This window comes from Podarcis gaigeae (assembly GCF_964106915.1).
Source record: "Podarcis gaigeae genome assembly, chromosome: 6".
Lineage (NCBI taxonomy): Eukaryota > Metazoa > Chordata > Lepidosauria > Squamata > Lacertidae > Podarcis > Podarcis gaigeae.
In genome coordinates this window covers 69,708,260-69,729,787 of record NC_139682.1, presented here as the reverse complement: position 1 = coordinate 69,729,787, position 21,528 = coordinate 69,708,260, and the positions used below count along the sequence as shown (strand labels likewise).

Genomic DNA, 21,528 nt, shown 5'->3' with positions numbered 1-21,528 from the left:
TTGCATTTTCACTGCTGTGGCTTCTTGGCGTAAACTTGGCTCTGAATCTGGATGCTTGGCTCCAGGCGACTGGATAAAGTGTGTGGGCTTGCAGCTCAAAAGACAATGAATGGGACTGTTTGGCTCCTGTTTTTGTGAATCCCAAGGATGTCAAGATAACAGCCTGAGTTTCCCCTGGCTCAGCTTGCGGAGCTACAGGTTTGATGGCCATATTACCTGGCAGGGTTGGTTTTCACCCTAGTCAATGATCATTCAAGCATCCCTTACACCAGAGGAACTCCTGGGAGCTCCAGGTCTAAGGGCACTCTTCCAGGAGAATCCTTTACATGGCAGCAGGATGGGATGAGAGTGAAAGGAAAGACAAGATAAAACTGATAAAGCTCACCTTACCAAAACTATTCCCACATATCTTCTTCCCCTAAGAGAGCTCATAATTTCTTTCCCTCTTGGTTTGCCCCCTGGCTCTATCCCAGTAAATGTGATATCAAACCCACACACTTCACACGGTCCCATTGGGGGCCTCTAAAGCAGGGGCGAATTCGTGCCATTTTACAGCCCTGAGCTGAATTTTAAGGAGTTGAATCCCGCAGCTACGTGAATGACTTTTGAATTCAGATTTCCCTGTGAGCATTTCTCAAATGCTTTTCTGTTGCAGTCTTTTCTGCAGTCTGTACCTTAGAGGATGAATCTGCTTCTCTCTAGACACACATTAGGATAGCATATATGTATATATATTTTCCTTCAAGATTGCTGATTGCCGTTATGTCATTAAGGGGGTTTGTCCCACAGAGTGAAAGAGTGTAAAAGAAGACTGGAATGATTCTGTTTGTTTCTAAATGAAAGCTGTACAATTCCTCCCAGACAGGAGGCAATGTTGAACACAATCAATTGCATTCTGTTTTGATCTGAACATTTCTGCCCGAGGAAAAGCCTTGTATTTGTGTATTGTAAGCATATGCCAGGGCTTCTATAGCAGTGGTTCCTGAGGCGATTTAGCTGCAACTACAGGTGCTGCCACAGGCCATGCATGGTGAATTCAAGACCAGCCCTTCAATATTCTCCTTGATCAATGGAGCAAATACTGCTTCACTGAATTGTGAGAGGGGCAGGATCTGCAATTGTAGGAACCAATCAGTTGGAGGGGTGGCTTTTCTTCTCTTCCACATTCCGGGCCTTGTTATCCTGAGGCAGTGGGCGATCTCCATCAACGTTTCTTCTTCCTCAATCCTTCTCCCATCTATTCCTACATTTATCTCCCATGAGCCCAGTCACTTCTTGCCTCTTTGCTTCTTCTCCTCCATCCCATAGTATAGGGATGACTAACCTGTGGCCCTCCAGATCCTGCCAAACCAGAGTTTGCCACCCTTGGGCCTCCAGCTGTTTTTGGACTACAACTCCCATCATCCCTAGCTAGCAGGACCAGTGGTCAGGGATGATGGGAACTGTAATCCAAAAACAGCTGGAGACACAAGTTTGGGAAACCCTGTGCTAGACTCCCATCAGCCCCAGTCAGCATACCAGTGATGGGAGTTGCAATCTACTACCATTTGAAGGTCCACAGATTAACTGTACTCTTCTTGGGAACAGACTTTAAATAGATTTCAGAAGTTCAACACAGAACATCTTTGCGCCTATAGCATGAAGGTGACTTTGCCCCTCCACACAAACCCCTCTTCCCCAAATAATAATTCACAATTCTCGTCATGGAAGGAAATCCTAATGTTTGGCTTGCTAGCACCAGTTGCATGCCAGCTTTATGATGCTTTGGCTGGAGGCGGAAACCAGAATTCCAGCCGGTCTTCTTGGTCAGCCAGGGCTCATGAGGCAGTGTTGTGTGCTGTGGGTTTCTGCTGTGCTGCACTGACTTCCTGGAGTAGCTTGCAAAGACATGACAACAGCAGCAGCAGGAGCTGACCACAGCATAAACACAGCATTATGGCATGTGGACCTCAGAAACTATCAGATAAAGTTGCCCCTTCCTTGACATGCCAGGAATTGAAGCTTGAACTTCTAGTACAGGCTACAATGGGAGAGAGCAGAACCTGACCCTATTGTGCCCTACTGGGTCGTCTGAGTTTCCTGTGTTCATTTAGGGACAGTAACTCAACCAAGGAGTATCTATTGGGGCCAAGGTTTCATTTTGCATGAATGCCCTGAAAATATATATTGAGAATGGAGATGGATGGCAGACATGTCCAAAGGCTGTCTAAATGTTCTCTTAGGAAAGCTTTTGCTCAATGGAAACATCTTTTGTGGTGTTCTTAATGTTTCCAGATTCGAGTTTCTCCTTCCTATGTCTTTCATTCTCCTCTTTTTCTCGACTTTGGGTTTCTTCCCTCAGCCCTACACTTTTCTGCATTTAATGTTTGCGCTTACCTTCGAATGGGCCTCTCCTGCTGCCTTTGCCAGACCACTGGTTCCTGCAGCCCTAAATCATCCCTTCAGTAGTAAATGTCTTGGTTCTGTGACTCACAAGGGAGGTGAAAAGCTGGGGAGGGGGCCAGCTAAACATGGAAATGCATAGAGAAGACAGCGGAACTGAAGTATGACCTCAGTGTTTAATGTTCAAGTGGTTTCAGATTTTTGCTTCCTTGGTTTGCACAAAGTTAATGCAGTATTCTTCAGGAACAAATAGACAAGTCTACATTCCTTGTGCTACATCTGTATAAACAAGGCCTGCTAAGAACAGGTTCCGGGTGCTTTTTCAGTCCCTGGGAATAAAGATGTTCTTTCATTCCTGTGCCTCTCCTTTCTTCTTCTGCTGTATCTTTGCAGATCTCATGGTTCATCTTACCTACAGAACCTTCTGGAACTTCCTGTCTCATTTGCTTATTTTTCTTCAGAGAATTAAAGAGGGTGTGTGTGGAAATCTAACAGTTACCCTGGCGTTATTCAGAATTGGGGGTTCAGGACTGAAGGTGGATGTTGGAAAATGTTTCATTTCAAATTGAAGAGGTGCAGGGGCTTGAGCAGGAAAAGCTATGTTGCTTTTCCTAGAAGAAGCCCCATCCCCTAATGTGGTTGTGGTTACTTAGTGGTGAGGAAAAGGTCCTTGGTACATGCTCAACAATACTCACTTTTTATTGTAACCAGTGCGGATGGTGCTGGCATTTCAAACCACTTCAGAGGCTAAGCCAAGCCCTAATCAGCCCTGAACCATATATTGGATGTGAAGAAAATATGTACTAAATTGTGCAACTTTTTCCCAATAATGTGGAATCCAAATAAAAATAAACGCAGATTTCTAAGAGCCAGAACAGACAAAACATTTTCATGTGGTGGTGAAAACATTTATGTGTGGAGGTGAAAAAAACCCCTCATGAAATCTTTATGCTGTTTTTCATCTGAACAGGAGAAGGCTATTGTGACTGACCTGTGAACTTTTAATAACCCATAAAATGACTGGACAACGAGGGACATTGGAGGGACAATTGCAAGCTAAACAAGAAGGTGAGGCTACTCAGCTTTTTGAAAGGTTATTGACTTCCTTATCACAAGTTCTGGCATGGGAATTTCTGTCTGGTGTGTGTTTCTGTGTTCTGAAACTCTTCTGAAATCAGATAGAAGGAGCATAGCTGGGCGATGATGATGCAATTACATTTGATATGAGCATTTTTTTGCTGCATAGCATGACAATCTTAATTGAAACACCTACCCTGTTCTTATACACATTTACTCATTAATGAAAGTAGCATTCTGTTCCTATCTGCTACTAAGAATATACATACCAAGTTTCAACTTTCTTGAGTGCCTAGAAGTGTCTTAGCTATTTGGGGAGAACAGTTTTATCCCTCATTTCCAGGAAGACCCTTGCAGTTGTCTCCCTTTTGGACTTTTTGAGTAATCTGCATGTTTGGGCAACCCGAGTGCCAAATATTCAGCTTCTTTGTTGTCAAGAAGTTCCTTAACCATTTGGGATGAACTTTTGAGCCATCTGTTTTGACGGAATAGTGTTTTTAGCTTTGGATTACATATGTGCCAAGTTTCAGAGCTCTAGGTCCTTGGAACTTTTCTAATAATTTGGATATCCCCGTCAGTTGGACACAAGCGTGCAAGACTCAAATCACCAGAAACGGCTGAGACAAAATCAAGAGACCAAATAAATGCAAAGGAAACACAAAATGAGTTCTGCTATAACTGCTAAATTTTAGTTACAGCCTCAGTATGATCTAGTTTCAATTTAGCTCCAATGTGCAAGTAACATGCTACCTTGGGATGTGGCTTTGTGCATTATGCAGAGGGTTTGAAAGGAAACAGGAGCACTCTTAGTCTTCTGCACTTCAGGTTGATGTGCGAAGGAGGAATTCAGGCTTCTTCCCTGTAAAAAGATGTGTGATCTGTCTGTGGCAGATGTTCAAGTTCCCCTTTTATTAAAGACATTGGGAACATGAAAAGCAAAAGGGTGATTCATGCTTTTATCTCCCCCATACTTGCCACAGGCAAAGCTTCTATATGCAGAAAGAAATGCCAGGGCTGATGATGGCTGGTGTGTGTGGAGAGATAATCTAGTGCATTTGTGAGCAGCAGCCAAGGATGTAGAGGCAAATAAGGGCTGAGTCCATGCATGGTGTTAATGACGTAATTGTTTCGCATGGTTATTTGCAGAAGGAAGCAGCATATGGAATGTGTGGTCCTTTCCCTTTATTATTATGCCTTATTTTATCTAGGCTACTTTTAGCTCCCTCTTTGTTAAAATAAATCCCGCAGTGGAAACAATATCACAGCATATGTTGAGGACTATAATCATGAACACAATAAACAATGAACCAATTCTAAAACAAATAGCAAACAGTAAATATTGATCAGATCACAGATCAGTTCAGCGAGCTTGCAGTATGCGTAACTTTGTGTTGAACTTTTGTTATGCCCATTAGGCTGCAGAGGCCAGGAAACAAACTGGCTGTACTCTTCATGGCTTGGTAGCAATCAGTAAAGACTGCAACATGTATAGCAGCAGAGGAGGTGCTGAAGATTGGGGGGCCGGCAGAGCACATATGGTGCATATGCATGATGTCACGCATGTCAGAGTGACGTCATGTACGTGACATCATGTGGCAGCTTCAGGAACAGCTGGGGCCTCCTTTCACATCAGGAGGAGGAGGAGGAGCTGGCCACAGAAGCTGTGCCATGCTTGGCTCCACACTTGGCTTCCTCCCCCCCCCATCATTCGGGGTATTGGAGGACCTGCGCCCCCCAAATATTTTTTGGGAGGGGAACATAGCTGAGCCCCAAGCTTGTGCCCCTGTATAGCAGCAAGTGTGCAGCTGGCCACGTGTTCCTGTAATGCACGTTTCTGTTATGCTTTTACCTGTGACAGAAGGTGTTCTTGTGATAGTTGCCTTCTCATGATCATCGAACCCTTTTGCACCAAACTATCTCCTACAATCTCACCAAATCCCTTTGTCCTGTTTTATGCCAAAGTCAATCATGTTTGCTCGAGAATGACTCAGTGGCTTGGATCTGAACTTGTTAATGCAAGGCAACATCCCAGTTTCCACTCATTGCCTCCTCCCAGAGCCGCTACCTGTGCCACATTGTTCCAGAGGGTCTCCCAAATCCTTAGAAATGGCTCTTTAAGAGGGCACGGGAGGTGCAGCGAGAAGGAGAGGGTAGGAAAGTGCCATTGTGCCATCAGATGCATTGCAAGACTACCAATTCCATGATGCAGTCTGATGTTGGAGAAAATATGCATGATTGCGAGTGATTCAAAACCATTAATACATGCAGCCATAAGCCTAAGTAGTATCTTGGTCCTAAATTGCTTTGAACAAAGGTAAAATGCCAGAAGAGTGCACATTGAATTTTAATTTGACTTTCTGCAAAAAGTCACTGTTGGGGTTTGGATAATGGAAATGGAAGCACGCTTTTCTTCTCTACATTTTGCACGTAACTTCCGCAAACCTGTTAACAGATTTTGCTTGCAGTCAGGATTCCAGATTCTTTCATGAATATGTGAGCTAGTCGCCAGCTCCCGTACTCCTTTTCTTGTATTTTCCCTTAAAGGTTCTTGCAATGTGCTATATCTAAATGTTTTCATCATCTTCTGAAGTTCATATAATGCTTACATTAATATTTTTCCCACTTCTATATGACCCAAAAGCGTGTTAGGCATTTAGAGAACAAAGCGAGAAAGGTGCTGTCCTTTCTCTAAGGAGCTTAGAATCTAATTTTACACATGACGGAACAACAAGGCCATGGCAAACAATAGGAGAGATGGGGTGAAAAAGAACAAAAGATCCAGCACGCTAGGTAAGCTTCAGTCATCCATTCAAAGAGCAAAATATCACCATGTAACTTAGGTGACCGCCTGCTCGCAAAATAAAAGCCACATAGCCAGAGCAAAGAATTAATGAGCACCCCTTGTGCGGAAAGAGGTCTGCGTGAATTTTAGATTTAATATTGCAATCCGAAGAATGTGCAAGTTAGTCAAAGCTGAAAGTCTGAGAATAATTCTAGCTTTAATAAAATTATCACTTGTGTCAATGTTATTTATATAGACGTCCCCCCTTTATCCTCCCTTCGTATTCATAGAATCCACTGGATAGATTATAAAAGCAATACATAACTGTACTAAAAACAGCAACTAAAAAATAGAGCAATAGGAAAAAATGCCTTAAAAGCTAAGATGTCAACTATAAATTCAGGAAAATGGGATGGTTTTGGTTTGGTGCCCAGTGAAAGGCTCCAGGTGAACTTCTCTAGGGAAGGAGTTTAAAAACTAGGTACTCTTTCTGGTAACACCTGCCTAACTTGTGACGTGGGAGAACTCAGAGAAGGGCCTCAACTGCCAGTATTAATTGGTGGTCAAGTCCTTGGTCCAGTGCCATTTTATTGGGAGCAGGTAGCACTGTGGTCTAAACCACTGAGCCTTTAGGGCTTGCCAATCAGAAGGTTGGCGGTTCGAATCCCTGAGATGGGGTGAGCTCCCGTTGCTCTGTCCCAGCTCCTGCCAACCTAGCAGTTCGGAAGTATGGCAGTGCAAGTAGATACAATAGATACCACTGTGGCAGGAAGGTAAATGGCATTTCCGTGCGCTCTGGCTTCTGTTGCGCCAGAAGCGGTTTCGTCATGCTGGCCACGTGACCTGGAAAGCTGTCTGCGGACAACAATGGCTCCCTCGGTCTGAAAAACGAGATGAGTGCCACAACCCCATAGTTGCCTTTGACTGGACTTAACTGTCCAGGGGTCATTTACCTTTACCTTTTACTAATGCTATTTAGTATGTTAAAGGTAAGAGCCAGCATCGCGAATTGTGCCTGAAAAGAAAGTAGGAACCAATAAAGCTCTTTCAAGATTGAGAAATACATTCATTCATATTTTGTGGGATACCTTAACTGCGTCAAAACTGGCAGAGAACTAGTCTCCTGCTTCCACATCAGTACAGCCTGGGATGATGATCAATGGAGGTCCATGTGGAACAGAGCGGTCCAACTTTTCATGCCAAGTGGCTTGCAAGGGTACTTCAACAGGGAACTCGTGGGCCACACACTGCCTCGTGGAGGCTGTGTGGGGAACAAGACCAAAAGTGAACACACACACACACACACACACACACACCAGCCCTCATGTTGCCTTCCCAAAGCTGGCTAAGTGTGGCGCTGGGCTTTAGGAAGGAAGCACAGGGCGCTGGCAGGGTCCTGGGAACCCCTCCCCCGCTCCTTCCCAAAGCTGGGGAAGTGCTTTTACATGTACAGTGGTGCCCCGCAAGACAAACGCCTCGCAAGACGAAAAACCCGCTAGACGAAAGGGTTTTTCCGTTTTGGAGGCGCTTCGCAAAACGAATTTCCCTATGGGGTTGCTTCACAAGACGAAAAAAGCTTGCATCCCCCGGCGGGTTTTTTTTTGCTTTTTTTGCCCTTTTCCTAAGCTGCTAAGCCGCTTATCAGCTGTTCCGCTGATAAGCCGCTTAACAGCTGATCGCTGGAAGCTGCTTGACAGCTCTAGCACTAATCCGCTAAGCTGTCAATGGGCTTGCTTCGCAAGAAGAAAAAACCGCTAGACAAAGAGAATCGCGGAACGGATTAATTTCGTCTAGCGAGGCACCACTGTACGTCTCAAGGTAATTTACAGACATAGTCTATGGGACAATGTGGCTCTTGGCTCAAAAAAGGTTAGCTACCTCATATCTGGTCCCTCATTTCCAGGAACTGGAATGCAGAAGCATACATCTCACTGAACATGGAGGTCCACATATTTGTGGGGAAATTTCCAGAGGATTCTGCTGACCTCATATCCTATGAGTTAGTTTCTGTCCCAGGCCATATAAGTTCCAGTCAGGAAGGGGGGACGGAATCCACTGACGCAGATGTCACCTAAACCAACATAGCTTTCGTTGTCACAATGACTACAAATAGAATTTGGTCACTCAAGCAGTCGACTGAACAAACATATAGGATGATCAAACTGCTGCTGTCCTAATTCAGAAAAAAGCTCCTCTTACCTATGTGGTTTGGCTAATTTATCAACAGGAGACAAGTGAACAGACATGATGTCACTCTTATATTCATGGAGGCATTCCAGGAAACCTTGGGGTCAACATACCTGACTTATTGACGATTAATTTTTTTTTAACACACACACCGACCACAAAGACCCCCATTTAAATTAGTATTTAAATTATGCCTTCTGGTTTTATTTCAGTGAGAGTATAAACCATGTGCAGATAAACTAAATATGTAGTCCTCCTTATGTTGTCATGCTGGATGTAGTGATTGTAGAGTCGCTGATCCTTGCCTAAGCTCTTTGCATGGCACCTTAGCATAGCAATACAGTGGAACCTCGTGTTATGTACCGTCCTCCTTGCGAACGCTGCAGGTTACGAGCTCCGCTAACCCGGAAGTAGATGCTCCCGGTTGCGAACTTTGCCCCGGGATGTGAGCGGAAATCGCACACCGGCAGCAGCGGGAGGTGCTATTAGCGAAAGCGCACCTTGGGTTATGAACGGTTTCAGCTTAAGAACAGACCTCCGGAACAAATTAAGTTTGTAACCAGAGGTACCACTGTATTGTCCTCAGCAGCAGAGTTTAAGCGCAGGGGAAAGAGGCAAAGGGAATTGTAGAATCATAAGAGTTGGAAGGGACCCTGAGGTTCATCTAGTCCCTGGTTCCCAAACTTGGGTCTCCAACTCTTTTTGGACTACAACACCTATCACCCCTAGCTAGCAAGACCAGTGGTCAGGGATGATGGGAATTGTAGTCCAAAAACATCTGGAGACCCAAGTTTGGGAAACACTGATCTAGTCCAACCCCCTGCAGTCCAGGAATCTTTTGTCCAACATGGGGCTCCTACCCATGATCCTGAGATGAAGAGTCTCATTCTCTACTGAATGAGCTATTAAGTCCCATTATGCAAATGGAAGTCCACTCGCGCAAAACTGGATGTCACTTATGACTGTGTCTGTTAATTTGTCGTATTTCTTTTGATACGGGCAATGGGTTCACCAAATGTTTTGGAAGGAGTTGCACATATCACTTTTTTTTTTTTTTGGAGTAACCTTATTTCAAAAGGAAAGGGGATGTTGCTGTCAGTGCAGCTTCTCACATCACAGACTGAAGCAGAAATCACTTAGAAGCTTGTATTTTATGCTTCAGTACCTTCCTTTCCGAGGGACGCGGGTGGCGCTGTGGGTTAAACCACAGAGGCTAGGACTTGCTGATCAGAAGGTCGGCGGTTCGAATCCCTGTGACGGGGTGAGCTCCCGTTGCTCAGTCCCTGCTCCTGCCAACCTAGTAGTTCGAAAGCACGTCAAAGTGCAAGTAGACAAATAGGTACCACTCCGGTGGGAAGGTAAACGACGTTTCTGTGTGCTGCTCTCGTTCACGAGAAGCGGCTTAGTCATGCTGGACACATGACCTGGAAGCCGGCTCCCTTGGCCAATAAAGCGAGATGAGTGCCGCAACCCCAGAGTCGGCCACAACTGGACCTAATGGTCAGGGGTCCCTTTACCTTTACCTTACCTTCCTTTCCAGGAGGCCTATCAACTAAATAAATAAATAAATAAATAAATATCATAGTTCATCCCCCTACTGGCTGTGGGCTCAGTTCCTCTGTACCCTCTGTACAGTGGTACCTCGGGTTACATACGCTTCAGGTTACATATGCTTCAGGTTACACACTCCGCCAACCCAGAAATAGTACCTCGGGTTAAGAACTTTGCTTCAGGATGAGAACAGAAATCGTGCTCCGGTGGCGTTACGGCAGCAGGAGGCCCCATTAGCTAAAGTGGTGCTTCAGGTTAAGAACAGTTTCAGGTTAAGAACGGACCCCCGAAACGAATTAAGTACTTAACCTGAGGTACCACTGTAGTTGCTTCTCAGCTTCCCCGCCTCCACCCATTTCTCTAATTGCCTTGCAAAGTTAAAACAAATGGCTGATACTACATCCTGTTGCAATGAGTTCCATAAATTTATGCTAACATTCACAGTCCTTTAAAAGATTAAAGCCCTCTCACTTTTGGCATGCAGATAACTGTGATCTGACTCTGAAATAATAATAATAAAAATGCAAACTTCTACATGCATTACTGTACTATAAGCAGAAAACATTTTGCATTAAATCTTAACGGAGTTCGATGTACCGAAGTCCCTCTTCCTCACAGTGAGATACATGCCCAGTAGTCACATCTGGTGCCCAGTGCACACATTTTACTACGGGAGAGAGGCAAGAATTCCCTTTTGGATGTTGTATGAGAAGCAGGTGACTGTATCAGCTGCACAGCTGCATTCTCTTCCAAGTCATATATAATGTGCAAAATCTGTAGGTCACAAATGCACAGCAATCTCTTGACTTTTCTTCCTTCATGAACTGAGCACACTGAAATTCGCTGAGCATGTCAGATGCTGGTGAGATGATATGAGTGTTTATTCTGTGTCATTTGCTTTCTGATGTCACATTCACACATGCAAGTCACCACTTGGTGCTTCGGGATGAGGGACCCCATCGTGTCTCATTGTGGCTGGAAGTCTTTTCGCTCCAGGAAATTATCGACAGTCACTCTCTGTTCTTCTTCCTTGCAAAGTCGTCTATATCAGTTTCTGTTTGGTATCCTGTCCCTCCTTAGCCACGCATGGCATTGCTCTTGGAGATAAGGCCTTCCTGCGGAAGAGTGGGCATTTACAATGTCATGGGACCTCCACATTTAGGCAGCTTTGTGTTCCTGGGAGGAAAAGCCTTTGAGAAGGAGAAAATGTAAGCAGACACGATGTCATCTTTTCCTACCGATAGGGAAGACTTGCTGGCAGCCAAGAAATCATGCATGTGCTTTAAGAGTGATGGTTGACCCAGCGTTTCTATTTAGGAATGCACAAGGACCTGCCCACCCCAATATTACACGCTTGTGAATAAAGCAAATGGTGGCATGTGAAGCTAACCTCTTAGCACAACTGGTTTCCAAAACTTGATGTTATTTCATACCTGATGTTCCTGGTTCATCTAAACGGAGTAGAGTGATGGGTTCGGGCCGGTGGGAGGAGTGAAATTTCGTAATTCTTTTATTTCTCCGTGAGACTAGAAACAGATTTTAGGAAAGAGAAGAGCAAGGTTTGGAACTGTGCTCTCCAAAAAAACAACCTCGACCCCTGTCCCTTCCAACCCTACAGTTCTGTGATTCTATAGTGGCATATGCAATGCATAATTCTTACTTTGACATTCTGCTTTGTCAGCCCAAGACAACTTCAGCAAAGGATGTCCTGTTGAGCCAGCCAGAATTTTAAAGCAGTGTAGATCACACATCCCTGGGAATAAAAGTACATTTCCATGTTATGCAGCTTGTGGGGTGTAACTACATCTTTAATTGTGGGAGATGACCGGCTTTTATACTGGTGACGTAAAATCCATTCATTTGCGGTGCTTGCTTAAGGAGCCTTTTTTTGTTTTATCGTGGCAACGAACAGTGGTTTCCCTGTGAGGGATTCCTGGCCGCATCTGGCTTCCTAGATTATACCATAAAGTGCTAAGCAGTTTCCCTAGGATCACAGAAAAGAGACTGGATTCTACATATTTGGACATGTCTAGACACTTTCATAATAGCTCTGGGACAAGCAGGAAGTGCAGTAAGACTGTGGTAGAAATGTTTGTCGGTACATATGCCACCGCCGATGGTAATGGAAAGAAAGCATGGCCATGTTCCATGGGCATTTTTTGTGTTGTTTCGGAAAGGTGTTGTTTTTTCTTATCAGTATTGTCAATAGCACATGGTAGAGATGCAGAACCTGTGGCCTCTAGATGTTTTCTGGACTCTCAACTCCCATCAACTCCAAGAAACAAGGCCAGTTGTCAGGAACAGTAGACATTGCAATCCGATAACATTTGGGGGTTCACCCAGTGGCGTAGCATGGGTTGTCAGCACCCGGGGCAAGGCAAGTAATTTGTGCCCCCCTAACCCTAACCCCCAGATGTTGCGCCCGGTGCGGCCGGCCCCTCCTGCACCCCCCACGCTATGCCACTGGGTTCACCAGTTCCCTATTCCTGGCATAAGGTAAAGACTGTGCCAGGAAGCACCTTCAAATACTGCATTAACATAGTTATTTAATATAGTTAGAGAAGCCGAGATTCCTAGTGTGAAGTGTTAACATCGTGCCAGAACATTAAATTATCCAGGATACTTACTGACAAGTATTTCCTCCAGCAAACAGTAAAAATCCAGCTCCTGCGTCTGTTAGGTATACAATAAAATTATGAATTGACGCAAAGCTATCCGCCTGTAGAGCAGTTGACTTTTATATGCCATTACACTTTTGACCTTTCTTTCGGTTTTGCTTCTTCACCTCCAGCACTGTCTTTTTGCCTACCTCTCTTTTTAATTGTAGGGTGTTTGCTGTTCCAGCAACCTCCCTTGCTGGAATACAGCACTTTGTGGTGTATGGAGAACTGATGGCAGCATAAGAAGTGATATTGCCCTTTCATGCCAGGTAACGGGGAGATAAGTAAATACTGTCTATACCTGGTGGTAGCTGACATAACTTAAATTAGGAAGGGTTTGCATTTTCAGAACATGTTGGATATAGAATCCTGGGCTCTGCAATGGCAAGGGAACCATCCCAGACCGAAAAAAAATGTCATCTTCTTCTACTGGCAAAACTTTTTCAACATATGCCTTGTAAACAGCAAATGTGTAACGTACAGATTTCCTTGTCCACCTTTTATGCTGACTTTTCTCAGCTTAACAGCAAAGGCAGACAGTCTGTTTATAGCCAGTTCCATGTGCTAGCACAATGCTGTACTGTTTGGCTTGTGGGCTCTGGAGGGGAATGTTTTAAAAATATAAAATGGTTCCATTGACTTTCTTCTTCTTCTTCCTTAATTCGGGAAAACATTGCTGTTAATATTAGCTGATGGAAAAGCTTCCTTTTAAGAAAAATAGCAACTCAGTCCTATATATGAGGCTTGAACTGTTGACACAAGAGAAAAGGCTAGAATGTTGTTAGAGTAGGTGCAATAGTGTTCAGAAGGGCTGGATCGAGGATGCAGTAAGAGGAAATTCCTCTCTGTCTCCTTAACATATCCTGTGTAGGAGGCAGTCAGAACAGCAACCCTTAAACTTAATGGAGCACAGAGCTAATGTCCAAATATTATTCCTGCATACCTGCATAACCACCGGAATGATGGGGCTAAAGGAACAAGCTAGGTGGAAGTGTGGCTAACTTTCAGCTGTCCCCAGAAAACCCTGTGGATTGTCTTCTGCTACCACAGAATAATCACTCCCCTATAGAGGAAATAAGCGTCTTTGTTCTTCCCACTGATTTCAAGGCACCTTGAATGTTTCCCGTTGCCCTGCAACCAGTGTTGAGCAGAATCATTCAAGAACAGTAACACTCAAACACCAGAATAGATTAAAGATTTAAACTCTGCAATGGCGAGGGAGGGGTCAATGTTGGTGCCATTTTGAAAAGTAATGCACAGGTATGGGGGGGACATCATTGGACTGAATCTTGTGTCGTTGTGGTTCATACCACTTGAACTTTGTATGACTTGAACCAGCAGAATGGTAACAAATCTTTTTAGTCTTAATTCCAATAAGCCCTACTCCATAAGCACTACTTAGTAAATACAGGTAAATTCAGCACTACTTACATACCTGCTTAGTAAGCACTAAATTGAATGCTAGAGGATGTGGGTACTCCTCCATCTCTATCCCTCCAACTCTGCAGCTTACTGAGCTTTGCTCTTGACCTTCTCCCCCAATCCCCATCCCCGATTCCCAGGTCCATCACCAGTTGTGATTTGCAGGTCAGCCCTCTATGATTCAGATTCCAAGTTGATGCTTTTGCCTGATACACAGCCTTCTATATACTGGACTCCTACAAACTCAGAGCCATGTGGATATTCATTTTGTTGTCTGACTCACCTTTTCCTTACCTCCACAGGGCAGCGAGCCTATGATCCTTTGTTTTCTTCACACTGAATATGCATAACAAAAGCACACACATGCAAGAGATTTGGATAGAGGAGTTCCGTTATATCTATTTCTGTGCAAAAGGGCCAACTTCTTACAGAATGCAATGCTTAGGTGGCCATATTGAACTGTGTCACGTGGAAAGAGCCACCAAGTGTGTTTGCTGGGGGGGGGGTGGCTTTGGATGAGGGGAGACACCGATTATTATTTAATTTAATTACCGGAATACTATTTATTAGATCTCTTACTAGCCATAAAGCAAAAGTAGTAGGAGCAATCTTTGGATTATATAGATACTTGACTAGTTTGCGTTGCAGGTTAAAATGTTACAAATACATTCCTCTTGAAATAGGATAGAAAATAATTAATATTGGTGGCGAGGTTGTAGGCTGAAGTGCAGTTGAGGGTAGAGATGGGGACCAGGAAGCCTCTTGAAGCTGGATAAAAAAGTGTGTCTGTAATCTTTCGGACTTAGCAGTTTCCTCTTCCCTGAATTTCTCATTCTTTTTGAAGGCTCTGCATCTCGATAGAGTCAGGGACAGCTGGCATGATGACAAGAGATGTAAAAAATGAATGCTTTGTCAGCCTCCGTCTGGATGCTACCATTATTTTAATGCTAATGTGGTTTCTCCTCAGTCTTTTTCCCATCTGAATGTAGGGAACTAAAGCCTCCTGATATTTATGGGATTTTACTAGATTAGCTTTTTTAAAAAAAAACAACCCCACAAAAAAACTTTAAAGTAAAAGAGGCAGTTCATTCAGTAGTGGGGGTTTGCTGAAAGTGCCACCTCAGATAAAATATTACAGGAGTCGAGTAAGTATAAATAAGACTCTTGCCTATGAAATGGCTTCTTATGTGAATTTGGGATTAAGGCCAAGAGTATGTCTAGGTTTTAGGGAAATTTATTAGCCGAGGTCAACTGTATTTCTAGGACTCGGAAGATGGGATGGCAAAGAATTTGCCAGTTGGAGTCAGCTACATCCTCAAGTACCATGCCTTCCTTTTACTGAGAGTTTTTTTCTCTCCTCTCTTTTTTTATTTCACATTTTGAACTCTTAGGATGATACTGTTTGTAATTTTGACTATTATGCATCCTGAATTAACAGCACATTAGTAATAGTACCCCATACTGAACACATGAGTGCAGCACATTGTTCTTCTGAGAAACTGCCAAATTTTAATGACCCCCCCCCTTTTTGGAGACACATAGCTCTGCTATAGGATATTTCTCTCCCCCCCCCCCTTCTTCTACTTTGGTAATTCCATCTGAAAGGATATACTGTTGGCCATCTTAGCTGACACACCACTTATCGGTTGCTTTCCCTTCCCCCCCCTCGAATAACTTCATACTGGATTTTGTAAACAAGGATCATAGGAATAGCAAACGATACAAATAAATAGACCCTCCATCTGGTTGTATCAGATTGTCATGAAGTGTTGTGGGAGTAGATGGGTGTCCGTGGGCTGTAGTTAGGATTCCTGCTTTCCCTTTCCAGGTATTAAGCATGGTTTGTATGAATTAGTTTTCAAATTTTTAGGCCAGTTTTAAATTTTTTGCTTTAAGAAGGGGTATGCTGAGGTTGGAATTTCCTCGCTCGGTTCTCTTTCCAATTGGACCCATTGTTTTGTAGCATCATCTAAAACAGGCATGTACAACAGGTGGATCGCGATCTACTGGTAGATCCCCTTGTGATACTGATAGCTCGCAGGATCCTTATTGATCCCTCCCCAAAGAAAGCTGAACAATTGTGGGCCCTCTACCCTAAAAAAATCTCAAGAAGTCTGGGCAATCCTCCCCCTCCCCCCAAAAAGGTAGACCACTCTGAGTCCTCCCCAAAAAGCTCAACAACTCTGGGCCATCCCCACGCATGCTCCTCTTCCCTCCAATGACAATGGGTAATCACTTTCAGTTTTTTTAATGCTGGGAGTATATCACAATCTCTTGGGAGTTGGACGTGCCTGATCTAAAATAAAAGGGATGGTACATCTTACTTAGGGATGCGGGTGGCGCTGTGGGTTAAACCAAAGAACCTAGGATTTGCTGATCAGAAGGTTGGTGGTTCGAATCCCCGCGACGGGGTGAGCTCCCGTTGCTCAGTCCCTGCTCCTGCCAACCTAGCAGTTCGAAAGCATGTCAAAATGCAAGTAGATAAATAGGTATCACTCCGGCGGGAAGGTAAACGGCATTTCCGTGTGCTGCTCTGGTTCGCCAGAAGCGGCTTAGTCATGCTGGCCACATGACCTGGAAGCTGTACGCCGGCTCCCTTGGCCAGTAAAACAAGATTAGCGCCACAACCCGAGTCGGTCACGACTGGACCTAATGGTCAGGGGTCCCTTTACCTTTACCTTTTTACATCTTACTTGGTTAGCAATAAAATATAGCTTCAGTTTTGGGATGACCCAGCCTCGTTACACTGTGAGGAGGTACAGAATTTTGGCATTTATTCTGGGTCTTTTGCAGGGGGGTGGGGCCCACATTTCTGCCACTTTCATATCTGTTTGAGTGGAATCCAAGTTGGGAGTGATTGGAATAGAAACAGCAATTTTGATAAGACCCTCACTTTTACCATTGCTGATCTGCCTGGGAGTGTTTGCTCCATTTTTTCCCTTCAAATTTCTTAGAATTGTTCACCATACAGGGGGATAGTGAATAGAGTATGTTAAGGTTTCTTGTGATAATTCTTAAATATCTTAAGCTTCGTGTGACAGAGTCTAACGCCTGTGAGTTCTGCGAATACTTCTTGGATCTTAGGTGGTACACTGAAGCATAAAGCTCCAGATTTTGAGAAGCTAACTTGAAAACCTGATAATGTTGCAAAGTTGCTGAGCAATCGAAGTATTGCTGCTTCCGTGTTTGGCAGGCCAGGTGTCAAAATCATTAAATCATCAGCAAATAGCCTGGCCGTGTAGTTTTGTTTTCCAGTTTGGGCTCCCTTGATGTAGCTAATGGTTCTAAAGCCAGGATGAACAAAAAGGGAGAGCATGGAGCGAATCTTCAAATCTCCACCAGGGATGGACTGGTATTGTTTATCTTTACTGTGATGGAAACTTTGGAGTATATTTGTTTCAAAATATTTGATTGCCCTTTTTTCTACCTGTGGGTCAAATTACAGTTTTGTGACCTGTTTAAAGTAGAACTGCAAAACAGGGCATTTCTCATCCAAACTTTTTTTTCTCCTTCCATTATCTTCCACTTAATCCTTTAAGAGTGTATCCTCCTACAACTCCTCTCAGAATCCAGCAATTCACAAATACCAGCGTCAGGGGTGACAAAAGCCCAACTGAAAATGCCATCCACCAACAGATTATATATAAAAGAGGCTGAGAAGATGCTTTTCTTTCCTTGGCTCCTCAATGTTTTGTAATGTACTGGCGCCACTGCAATCTTTCCCTAGAGGCTCAGCCTCCCTCTAAGGATCCCCACGTTTTGTCTTCCTCTCTGTGGTCCTCCTGCCTGCTGTCCATTCATGTTTCTGATTTATTTCACGCACAGTCTCCATATAGGTTGGTGATGTTTTGCTCCAGGCTAAGATTCAAAGAGGGTGGAACTACGCATGAATGGATGCCCACTGTGGGGGCAATAAGTAAACGACAAGGCATTTGCCGTCTTCTTGCCAGGGTAACAAAACATAAGTGAAAAGGCGCCCTTTCCCCACCCTCCAGCCATGGGTATCATTTAGGGAGGGCAAGGGGCATCTATGACTCTCATTATGCACTCTGAGTGACTACTGGTGTAGTGGTTAAGAGCGGTGGACTCGTAATCTGGGGAACCGGGTTCGCTTCCCCGCTCCTCCACATGCAGCTGCTGGGTGACCTTGGGCCAGTCACACTTCTCTGCAGTCTCTCAGCCTCACTCACCTCACAGAGTGTTTGTTGTGCAGGAGGAAGGGAAAGGAGATTGTAAGCCGCTTTGAGACTCCTTAAGGGGAGTGAAAGGCGGGATATCAAATCCAAACTCTTATTCTACTGTAATAAACAGTATGCAAATAAAAAGCAATAAACTATGTGCTAAGTACGCATGCCAAAGGCACACATTCCATTGCTTCATAAAACGGAGACTGTTTGGCCTGTGTTGATAACATTGCTATAGTATGATCTACAGCAAAGTTCTTCTTTGGTCATTCCATGCCAAATCACCTGGTGCCATGTGCTCTCACGACTCAGATTTTCTTCAGAAAAAAAATTTATGTGTAGATATCTATGAGATAAGCTCAAAATAATACTTTAAGATTTTTTGGTCCAAAATTGGGCGGAGGAGAATTTTTTGAAAATTTCAAATTTTGAAGAAAATCTGAGTCATGAGAGCACAGTCAACTATTAAAATCAGGTAATTTGGCATGGAATGACCCCCTTTTAAATAATGCTGGAAACTTCCTCCCCACTACCCTGAAATATCCCGTCCCCTATTTGAAATGTGATGGGCTTTATTTCTTAAGGCCCAGTGGCAGCCAAAGAGACAATCACGGCCTCTGATGCTGTTCAGGGAGGCAGGATCACTAGCGCTGCTTAGATGGCACTGCCAAACAGGGCTTTACATCTGTCCACAAAAGAGCTCTGTGTGGTCAGTCACAATGGTTTCTATTTTACGAGTGGGACACAGAGTCCAAGGAGTAGGTTTGCCACCTTGGAATGGTCTTAGAGAGCCAGCCTGCTCCTGGAAGTTGGCATAGCAGCAGCAACCGTCTGGCCTGTGGTGATAACATTGGCATTCAGTTGTTTTGAGGAATGATCTGAAGTGTGTGTGTGTGTTGTAGCTTTCCATTTTAAAGCTTTCCTGTGGTTCTTGGCTTAGACGCAGTGTTTCTCAACCTTGGGTCCCCAGATGTTGTTGGACTACAACTCCCATCATCCCTGAGCTCTGGCCTTGCTAGCTAGGGATGATGGGAGTTGTAGGCCAAAAACATCTGGGGACCCAAGGCTGAGAAAGGCTGGGCCTTAGAGTGTGGTCATTTCCCCCTCCAAAATGGTGCCCGTACAGCCATATTTACACCCATAGTAGGCCCTCCTTCCCAGGCCTAAGCACTATACAAGTTCGAAAAGATTGTCTCATTTTCGGCATTGGTTATTGGGAAGTTCTCCTCTCCCCACACATATGCTCCATAAATATCTTAGCAGAATGCTGCGGGTCTTCATCTGGATAATAAAATAATAATACAAATAAAGCGTAGCTCTATTGCTTGTTGAGACTTAGAGTCAAGAGTGGTTGAACATTCTCTCTGACTCTGATACAAATCAGTGTTTTAAAAGAAATCCAATAGAGAAATCCACTTTGGCATGTCATTGGCAATCTTTCTGGCATCCAACTTTGCTGAGACATTTGGGTGAAGTGCTGAGCTGAAGTGGGGGGGGGGGAAGCCTTCAAACTGAACTTCACTTCTTGTCTTCTGTGTCATTTCGAACTCTGTAATATTTGTCCTTCCCTTTATTTGGACTTTCCCTGCTCTCATGAAGCATCTTTTGCTGTAGCATCTGTCAAGTCTATTTCATCCTTGTAAAAATAAAACACGTCTTTTTTGCATAAATGAAAAAGCAGACAGAAGAAAGAGCAAATAAGAATCATGCTGCTCAAATTATTCATTTTAGTCCAATATAACTGCAGAGATTATGGCCTTAACACTAGAGCACTAGTCCTTAACACTAGAGCATGAATTTGATTTAAATAAACTATTGTTTTAATAGTAATTTCAGTATTTTAAAAAAATTAATACACACGCCTTACCATGTTTACCTATTGAACATAAAGGGGCTTCCTCCCAGATAAATGTGTTTAGGATTGCCTTAGACTGTGTTTGTACTTTCTTCACAAGGTAAGGTCCTCACTTCATGCCTGTACAGTGGTACCTCGGGTTAGGAACTTAATTTGTTCTGGAGGTCCATTCTTAACCTGAAACCTTTCTTAACCTGATGTGCGCTTTCGCTAATGGGGCCTCCTGCTGCTGCCGCGCAATTTCCATTCTCATCCTGTGGCAAAGTTCGCAGCCCGAGGTACTACTTCTGGGTTAGCGGAGTTTGTAATCCGAAGCGTTTGTAACCCGAGGTACCACTTTACAATATAAACAGCTACACTTCGTGATTGACAGCACAAGCCAAAGCACCTATACAAGTCTGGTTTGTTTGCTTAAGTGACTACATGCAGGGGTATAAGTAATGCACCATTTACAGTTTGGCTACATGTGACACAAGACTCCCAGTGCTATTTTAAAAAGTCCAGTAATTGTTATTTTCAAAATTGTATCATGAAATTAAAAACAGTGTGTTTTGGTATTGTTTGTTGCAGTCCTTTCTAAATATTTGTTGTCCCTTCTAAATATTGTAATAGCTGGAGTGATGTTATTAGCGCAGGTCAGTTACATACACACACCCTTTTCTTTTAAAGCAAAGGGATTTGTGTCTTACTACATGTAGACAAAGCAAGCACCAAACTACTAGAAAAGGCAAAGGGACTAGTTCATGCTCTTGCGCAGAATCTTCCTCCTTGCAGTGACACAAGTGCTGGCAATAGCTCAGCCTCAGAAAACAGCCTCAAAAAAAGGTTGTGAGGGTTTGTTTGTTTTTAAGATAGGCTTGTTATGTGTGTGCACATTTGATTGCTTTTTTTTTAAAGGCAATTGTCAGCACTCTGTGCAATCTGAGTAATGAGCTGCATTTGCTCTTGGATGTGGGTCCAATTTGCAGCTATCACACACACACACACACACACACACACACACTTTTGACCACGTTGGAATGGCAAGAAGGTAAAACGAAGAAACAGCCTAACTGCTTTCAGTGCTGACTTCCTGAGGAACTATAAACAGCTGATTCGGGAAAAGGAAATAATGTTAATATATTTGTGCTCGTAAGAGCATGCCGCTGTGTTGTGGAAAGTGTTCTTGCAGCAGCCTACCGAGTTCAACAAACCATGTGAAAAGCGAATGGTTTGCTCTTTTGCAAGCTGCACACGCTCAGTTAGCAGAACGGGCATCTGACCATGTGAATGAAGGCAATATTTAGCAAGATGGCCCCCATAACTTTTTATTGGAGTGAAATTTTAATACACTGTTTATCTATGAAGTGAGCTGGTTTTTTTACTTCATTGTCCTTGAAGGTAGAGGATACATTCACGTGTGTACATACACATGTGTGTATATGTGTG

The 21,528-nt window shown here is 43.8% G+C and overlaps 1 protein-coding gene across 4 annotated transcripts in view; it reads left to right on the top strand.

Annotated features, from left to right (window-relative positions):
• Positions 1 to 21,528, top strand: part of DDAH1 (dimethylarginine dimethylaminohydrolase 1) — a 125,574-nt gene that overhangs the window by 3,619 nt on the left and 100,427 nt on the right. For all 4 annotated transcript variants that reach the window (XM_083743564.1, XM_083743563.1, XM_083743566.1 and 1 more), the window contains exon 2: positions 3,353 to 3,450. The gene's annotated coding sequence lies outside the window, so the exon portion shown is untranslated. The remainder of the gene's footprint in view (positions 1 to 3,352; positions 3,451 to 21,528) is intronic.